Source organism: Maniola hyperantus, chromosome 10 (assembly GCF_902806685.2).
Source record: "Maniola hyperantus chromosome 10, iAphHyp1.2, whole genome shotgun sequence".
In the NCBI taxonomy this organism is placed as follows: domain Eukaryota; kingdom Metazoa; phylum Arthropoda; class Insecta; order Lepidoptera; family Nymphalidae; genus Maniola; species Maniola hyperantus.
This window is the reverse complement of record NC_048545.1, coordinates 7197965-7207123: the sequence shown is the minus strand read 5'-3', so window position 1 is coordinate 7207123 and position 9159 is coordinate 7197965. Positions and strand designations below refer to the sequence as shown.

Genomic DNA, 9159 nt, shown 5'->3' with positions numbered 1-9159 from the left:
GAATAAAAAGGTTGAAATATTTAAGAACAAGCCTTTTTTAAAGATCTATTGCTAATGAATTATTAATTTTATTGAAAAATAATAATCCTATCAAATCCTTATTCTTGCGGAAGACGTTTACTAAATTATACGATTTTGAGTGCGTCTTTAGTTAACATATAACCACGAAAAACACATATAATAAACACATTCTCTGGTTATTTCTAACAAAGACATTTATTTCTAACATACAAAAACTACAGTGGTATCAAAACTCAGTCTTTCACACGGTAAATACTCAAAGCCCCGTTTGTTTTAGTGGTTTACTAAAACATCGGAAACACACGAGTATCTCGTAATGCCTACAATAAGAGAAGATAGACATAGCAATGCTAAGAAACATAAGGCCAAGCTATCCATACGAATACGTCCATACGAATAGTCTTACAGTGTCACTTAGAAGAATATAAGAACTGTCTTGTGGGCACTAAAGCCACCGAAAGCACATGTGCACAGAGCTTGAAGGTTTTCTTTCAGAAAAAAAATCCTTAAAGTCACAATTGTACAAAATTTATTGGAGTACCTTAATTACAAATTATAGACCTATCTCAGTGCTAACAATGCTTTCAAATGTCATCTAGAAAATTCTGAACAACCAGCCAGCCAGCTTCTTGAATAGACATAACATATTATTATCTGAGAATCAGTTTGGTTTACGGAAGGGAAAGTATACAGAAGATGCCATCAACCTTCTGACTGATCAAATTGTTAATCGTATAGAAGCTAAGAACAAAGTAGTAGGCGTGATTATTGATCTCACCAAGGCTTTTAATACCGTCTCTGTTCCTATTCTTGTAGGCAGATTAGAAGCTATTGCTATAAGGGGATATACACTAAGTATCTTCAAGGATTATCGCTGCGGTCGGGGAAAAAAGATGGCCAGCAAACAAAACAAATTCATACAAAAATTTTCTTCATTTTCAAACAAACAAATAACTTGCGAAGTGGTCCCACGCGTCAACGCTCTTAATTTTGGGCTTGCGTGTGTCGATAATTTTATCGATAGTGTATTTTTGTTAATCTTCTTGTGGTACCTATTGTTATAAAAAAGTTTAAGTACTATAGCATAATTTATAGTAGGTAGTAATACAACAATAGTAGATCTATTTATATAATAAGACTTCCTCCGGCCTGACTGACAGACTGATCTATTTACTATCTAGTCTATCAATATACTTATATAAATTCTATCATTCCGCACATGGCCAGCGTGGTAGACTACGACCAAACCCTTCTCACTCTGAGAAGAGACCCGTGCTCTGCAGTGAGCCGGCGATGGATTGATCATGATGATGATGGACAACAATAGATTGCATATTTTATACTTTGCCAAAACAAGACGGGTATATCATGTATATCATGGATTGACTAGGTATTCTAAAGAATGACTGAATTAACTATAGACATTTCCGGTACCATTATTGATTTTGAAATCGTAAGAACAGGATCTCGGCTGAAGTGAGAAGATTGGTAACTTAGGTAGGTACATACTGATATTTAACACACATATAAGTCGAGTTGAGAACCTTTTTTTCGAAAGTCTGTTAGAAATCGTCATGTATGTAAATAAATTTAAACAATGCCATACCATCTTTAACTGCCCTTTAAGATAGCCAATAATTATGACGTATTGATAATTATTATCGATATCGACTTCCAATTGTTACACATCACTATTTGTCAGTGGCTTGTGTATTGCCAGTGACGTACAAAAATTTTCACAATAATTTAATTAATTATTTTTAAAGTGATTACTTCGAGCGACATGTACTTTATATAGTGAAACATGTTTTTCAGATGTTTGCACAATAAGCACAATAATTATCAACGCTTGGAACATGATATTAGGAACTGAAATTATTTATTGTGCAAATTTTTATCATAGCTGGCAATACAATACTTGAATGGTACTTGAAAATCAACCCTACCGTTAAGAAGATACAGACGATTTTTGCTTGTAATTTTTTGACCAATAGTAGAGTCGCGATGGCTGTGTTGCTGAATACGCTATTCTTTAAGATAGTGTGCGAGGTGGCTCGCGCGGTTTTCATACAAAAGTAACTTCATCAGCGTTCTATAGTATTTATTATTCTAGGTTCCTATCCCTTTCTACAACTATCTCGCTCTATCACTGTTGCTGTCTCTATCTACGCTATTTCTCTCGCTCTAAACTATTGCTTTCTCTGTCTACTTTTATTTCCTATCTCTGTTTATTCGTAAAATCTTTATAAAAGGCTATTAAATTTACATAGTAAAATCTTAACAAATCCTAACATACTACGCTACTGTTTATATTCAACCTTGCTAAACATAAGTCTATGTCCTACACCCTAATATCTATTAACTATCTTTATTAAGTTACATGCTAAACATACTATAAAAATCCTATTATAACTATTAAACTATTAATTGTCAATCAATACACACACTAGGCACTATATCGTCCCGCACATCCTCCCGCCGTGCGATTATGTCGCATTGTCTGTCGGTGCGGGCGCGTCGTCCGTCGATACAGGCAGGACCACCAGCTTCCTCACCGGCCGTCGCAGCACTCCGCCTTTGGTCCGGATGTCCACTGCGCGCACGACGTTGTCTGGTCCTGGATACGTTGCGATGACTCTGCCTCGGATCCACACGTTTCGGGGCAGGTTGGCGTCGACGACTTGCACCAGGTCGTTGCTCTGGATCGCTGGGCCTCGTCCATGCGGCTCCCGCCGGTTTTGGAGTTCCGGCAGGTACTCCTTCACCCAGCGCGTCCAGAAGATGTCGGCCAATCGCTGCGAAGCTCGCCACGTAGATCTGGAGACCGCATCCTCTTCGTCGAATGTACCTGGCAGCGGTACACGTCCTGGACCTCCCAGCAGGAAATGGTTCGGTGTCAGCGCTTCTGGATCATCTGGACTGACTGAGACGTGAGTCAGTGGTCTGCTGTTGACTGTATATTCCACTTCGGCCAGCAGGGTGGAGAGGACCTCTTCTGTAGGATGGCGTTCGTGGAGTGTTGCTGTCAGTGCCATCTTCACGGAGCGCACCAGTCGCTCCCAAGCTCCGCCCATGAACGGCGCCCCGGGTGGAATGTAGCGCCAGGAGATTATCTTCTTGGCTGCTTCCTCTGCTGTTGCTTCGTCGAGTGCTTGACGCAGCTCCTTGTCTGCTGCCTTCAGGTTGCTGCCGTTGTCCGACCAGACTTCAGTTGGAGACCCTCGTTTCGCGATCATTCTCCTCAGTGCCATCACCGCCGAGTCTGCGCTGAGTGAGCCGGCGATTTCAAGGTGTATGGCCCTCATGGTCAGGCAGGTGAAAATGGCCACCCATCTCTTCTGTCTTGTTCGGCCGACGGTCACGGAGAGAGGCCCGAAGTAGTCCACCCCGGTGAATGTGAAGGGACGTCTGTGATGAGCTAGGCGGCATCCTGGCAAGTCACCAGTCCTGGGGTATGGTGGCTTCTGAGTCTTCATTCGGCAGAAAAGGCAGCGTCGTATGACCATTCTTGTTACAGGTCTCAGGCGTAGCACCCAGTACTGCTGTCGGCACTCGTTCACTGTCGTCTCGACGCCGGCGTGGTGAAGCTGCTGATGCACTGCATTCACCCAGAGTCTGATTGTCGAGTGGTCACCGTCGAGCACCATTGGACTCTTCAGATGTTCTGTTATGCCTTCTGTTGCTTGAATTCGGCTTCTCAGTCTGATGGTGTTGTTGACGTACTCGACGCTCAGCTGGTGTAGGCGGCTCTCCTTGTTCAGTGTCTTGCTATTTTTCAAGGCTTCTATTTCTTCTCCGAAGGAGTCCTCTTGAGATGAGCGCATCAGGAGTTCTTCGGCTCTTCGGAGATGTTCTGCAGTGACTGGGAGAAACTTCCTGCTGGACGATGCTGTTGTCTTCACTGTTTGTTTCTGTTTCGTCGCAGGCTTGTTCGTCTTCTTCCAGTTTGAGTCCTTTTCTGTGTTCTTTCTTGTCCTTCTGTAGTTGACACTCTGTTTGGTGGCTCTACAGAGTTCGATGAACTGCAGAACTCGAGCTGTGGTGTACCGGAGTCTGTCCCAGTTTGAGAAGCGGGACACCTCAGGTAAGGCTTGTGAAAGCTTCGGCTTGCTTCTGTCTATGACATGGTGTATTCTCTCTTCGCCAGAAGGCTCTTCTTTTTCTGTAGACACTTCGACGGGCCATTGGTCTTCTGCTTCGTAGAGAAAGTCAGGTCCCTTGTACCAGCGGTGCTTCTCGTCGAATGATGTTGGCACGTCTCGCGTAGCGTCGTCTGCTACGTTCAGCTTCGTTGGCACCCAGCGCCACTCGTTGACTTTGGAAGACTCTTCTATTGCAGCCAGGCGATGTGCTACGTAGGGCTTGTATGAGCGTGCTCCTGTTCGGATCCAGGTGAGTACGGTCTTGCTGTCTGTCCAGAACACCTTGCAGTCTGGTTTTCTCTCGTGCTCTTCTATGACTGTTTCGGCGAGTCTTGTACCCATCACTGCTGCCTGGAGCTCCAACCTCGGGATGGACGTCAACTTCAGCGGCGCAACCTTCGCTTTGGCCATGATGAGCGATAGGCTGACTTCACCATCCGGTGTAACTGTCCTCCAGAAGACGACTGCTGAGTAGGCTGCTTCGCTTGCATCGGTGAACACGTGTAGCTGGATTGAAGTGGCGTCGTTGTACTGTAGGTAACGCCTTGGGATTGCCACGCTGCTGAGGTTCTTCAGATGATTCATCCAGTCTTGCCACTGCTCAGCCAGGTCTTCATCTATTTCGTCATCCCACGACGTGCCTCTTCGCCATACTTCTTGCAGCAGCTGTTTCGCTCTTATGGTGACAGGTGATGCGAGCCCGAGCGGATCAAAGAGTGACATGACCACTCGCAGCGCTTCTCTCTTCGTCGGTGTCTTCCCACTGATGAGTGTTGGTGCGACGCGTGCCAAGTTGAGGTTGAAGGTGAGTTCGTCTGTGTTGAGCTTCCAAATGACACCCAGCACCCTTTCTGTCTTCTCTTCTGGCTTGTAGAGTTCCATGTCTTCTGTTGGTTCAACTTCGCCCAGTGCTTCTAACAGTTGAGGCGAGTTCGACTTCCATTGTTTCAACTCAAAGCTGGCCTTTGAGTGCACTTCGCGTACTGACTTCGTGATGCGTACTGCTTCTTCGAGGTTTCTGAAGCTGTCCAAGTAGTCGTCCACGTAGTGCTTCTGTACGATGGCAGCTGCGGCTTCAGGGTGAGCTTCTTTGTGCTGTTCAGCATTCAAGTTCTTGATGTAGATTGCTGTAGATGGAGAACTTGATGCACCGAAGATCAACGAAGTCATTCTATATTCTTCAGGTGGTTGGCTGTCTCTTCGTTCCCCTCGCCACAGATAGCGCAGTGCGTCCCTGTCTTCAGCTCGCAGCTTGACTTGCATGAACATCTCCTTGATATCCGCTGTGACTGCTACTGCGTGTTGCCGGAATCGCATGATGACGCCAGGCAGTGACTGCAGGAGATCAGGTCCTTTGAGTAGCATGTCGTTGAGAGCTACTCCTTTTGTCTTCGCTGCTGCGTCGTGTACCACTCGGAGCTTCTCAGGTTTCATCGGGTTGATCACTGCGAAATGTGGCAGGTACCATGTCTTGCCAGCAGTCTTCTGTTTCGGAGCGAGTTCAGCATATCCTTTTGAGATGAGAGCTTCCATCTGTTCGGTGTACTTCTGTTTCAGCTTGGGGTCTCGATCGATCTTCTTTTCTATGTTGTGAAGTCGCTTCAGTGAGTTGTGGTAGTTGTCCGGGAACGTAACATCTTCTTTGCGCCAGAGAAGTCCTGTTTCATATCTTCCATCTTCCTGTTTGGTAGTGGTCTTCTCCAGGATACGAAGTGCTTGTTCTTCTGGATCTGTCTTCGGTTTCTTCGGCTGTATGCAGAGTGCGTCCATCTCGAAATACTGCTTAACGAGGCTGTCCAGGTCGTCTTCTGTTCCCTCTGTGACGTGCGATACGAAGTCGATGCTACGTGCGGCGGCGCGGCTCTGGCTGCCGTGTAGCACCCACCCCAGCGGTGTGAGAGAGGCTACTGGTTGATTGCTATTTCCTCTTCTCACTTCTGTTGTCAACAGGAGGTGCCAATTATCTTGACCGATCAGGACTCGAGGCTTGATGTCTGCATATACGAGGTAGTCGCGGATGTCTGCCAGGTGTGTGCAGCCGTCCACCAAATCTCTTGAAACCCGTTGTGATGACACTTGAAGGTTCTTCACTGTTCGTGCTTGTATACGTTCTTCATGATCGTTGAGACCTCTCAGCTTGATGTTCACTCTTCTTGAGGCTGACTCTGATGTCTTCATGTCGTTGATAGTTTCTATCTTCAAGGGATCGATGGGTCCTGTTGCTCCGATGAGTTCGGCTATGCTGTTGTCTATCAATGTCACTGTTGACCCGTCGTCCATCAAGGCGAATGTGTTGAGAGCTCCTTTGGGCCCCTCAACTTGCACTGGAATAATCTTCAGATAGGATTGTTTCTTCTGTATAGTCCACGCCGAGTTGATAATTTCTGTGATTTCGACGCCTTCTTTCTTCTCCGGTGCCTTGGTGTAGTGCAGCATCTTGTGGTGAAAGTATTTGCAGCTGTTGACGCCACACGCTTTGACCCGGCAGTTGTGTGTTCTGTTTCTGTACCGAAGACATCGAAAACATAGGCGTTTGGACTTGGCTATGTCCCATCTTCCGTTTGCATCCGCATTCTTAAATTGTTCACAATCGCTTGCCCCGTGCTCTCCTTCACAGATGGCGCACTTGGGTGTATACTGTTTTTCTGTTACGTTGTGAATTTTCTGCGGCCTTCTCTGTTGCGTGGCAGGCGCATGTGATGTATGTGGTGCCACCTGCTCAGGAAGCGCGTACGGCCCGCAGAGCTCCGCTTCTCTCTTGAGGAACTTCTCCATCTTCATTAGGTCCGGATCTTCTTTCGGCTGTAGCACTGCGAAGTCGTAGTATCTATAGCGCAGCGTAGGTGTGAGCTTGTCCACGACTGTCTTCGAAACCTCCGGGTTGAACATGTAGTTCACGCAGCTGAGTGTCTTCAGAGTCGCGACCACATTGGAGACCTTTGTCGAGAAGATGCAGATGTCGCGCGGTGACTCGGTAAGGCGCGGCAATCCACGTAGAGCTTCTATCTCCATCATAGCGATGGATTCTGGTCTTCCGAATCTGGATTCCAGTGCCTTCATTACTTCTGTTGGGTGCGCGCTGGTGATGAGAAGACCTTCAACTGCTTCTTTTGCTCTTCCCTTTAGGTTTCTTCTTAGACGATTTGTGTTTTCTATTGTGGTGAACATGCTTTCTGTTTCGTAATATGCGGCGCGGAACGGTAGCCATTCCTGATGTGATCCTCCGAAGATGGGTAGCTCGATAAACTTCGGCCGTCGTGCTGCTTTGACGGCGAGCGTGATGGCTTCGGCGAGTTCTGTTAGACCCGGTTGCACTCCCGCCGGTGACTGAAGTGGATTCTGGTGCTTCTGTTGTCCCGTGCTGTTGACCACTGGTTCTATAGGGTAGTGTGGCTCACTGGTGATCGCTAGCACGGGGCGTGGGGGCTGTGACTCCAGCCAGTTGCCCACTCGTTCGCTCGTCTCGGCTCCGGAGTGGACGGATGCACCATCATCTTCTATTTCATCTTCTGTTTCTTCAGCTTCCATGGCGGTGATGCGGGCAGCGGCTAGTTCGACCTGAAGACGTAGCAGTTCTTCCTTGGCCTTCGCTATTCTATGCGCCTTGCTGCGGCTGTGGGTCGACCCCTCCCCCTTCTTGCTAGGAGGGAGTGGTACTTCTTGCGGCTTGACAGTCCTCCTCCTCTTCTGGATGGCCGACGCTTCTCTAGCCTGGCTACGCCCCTGTTCTATAGCAGAGGCCTCCACGGCAGCGGGGGGCCCCAACTGTGTCGCATCGGCGGGCAGTGCCAACGCGACGGTGGTGGGCGCAGACATCTGTGAGGCGGCGGCGGTTGCAGTCATCTCTCTGACTGCCTCGGAGGAAGGCACGGCGGACGTCGATGTCTCGGAGGGTGGCACGGCCGTCGACCTGGATGTCGCGGAAGTGTCTGTTGCCGCCCTCGACGCCGTTCGCTCCGACACTGTAGTTTCTGTTGCGGTGGTGGTAGCAGTACCCTCTGATGCGGCCGGAGACTCTTCTTCTGTTGAAGCCTTGCGGTTCTTGAGCTCCTGCCGTGTCACTGGCATATTTCCCGAATTCGATGAATATTCTTCAATTTTCCCGATTTTCCAACGTATCCGGCTCGAAGGACCATTCAATGTGCGCTTCTGCACATCTCACTATGCTGGATTGGTTGGAATTCTTCAGGAAAACACTTTTTGAAGCACTATTTTCTTTATTTCCTAGGTACTGCTACCGCTAGGTCTGGAGGAGAACTGTGCCGGCATACAAAACCGGGCCAGTATTTATTTGAAATTCCCATAAAAAAAGTAGACCATCTGATTGGCTGGCCAATCAGAGGATCTTTACATTGACCAATCAGGAGAGAGCAAGCTCGAGAGGTGTGGCCTACTCAGAGGGGTCTTTTCGACTCCGGGCTATACCGTAGTGAGAGCCGCGCCTCTCGCTCTATAATTATTCCTATCCCTTTCTACAACTATCTCGCTCTATCACTGTTGCTGTCTCTATCTACGCTATTTCTCTCGCTCTAAACTATTGCTTTCTCTGTCTACTTTTATTTCCTATCTCTGTTTATTCGTAAAATCTTTATAAAAGGCTATTAAATTTACATAGTAAAATCTTAACAAATCCTAACATACTACGCTACTGTTTATATTCAACCTTGCTAAACATAAGTCTATGTCCTACACCCTAATATCTATTAACTATCTTTATTAAGTTACATGCTAAACATACTATAAAAATCCTATTATAACTATTAAACTATTAATTGTCAATCAATACACACACTAGGCACTATATCGTCCCGCACAGTAGTTGACGTGGGCAAATAATGCTCACGACGCACCATGGTGATTGGTGAAGTTGCGCAGGAGAAACATGGAGATCACGTCACACCCACCACGGCAAGTTTCGTATACCTATCTCGTGCCGCGCGATAATATTTGAAAATGCTTAAAGACTTTAGATAAAAAGTTTAGACTGTTGGTATTT

General features: G+C 46.9%; 1 pseudogene; it reads right to left on the bottom strand.

The window, feature by feature from the left end:
* Positions 1 to 2474: 2474 nt before the first annotated feature.
* On the bottom strand, positions 2475 to 8231 carry LOC117986106 (uncharacterized; annotated as a pseudogene).
* Between the last annotated feature and the right edge of the window lie 928 nt (positions 8232 to 9159).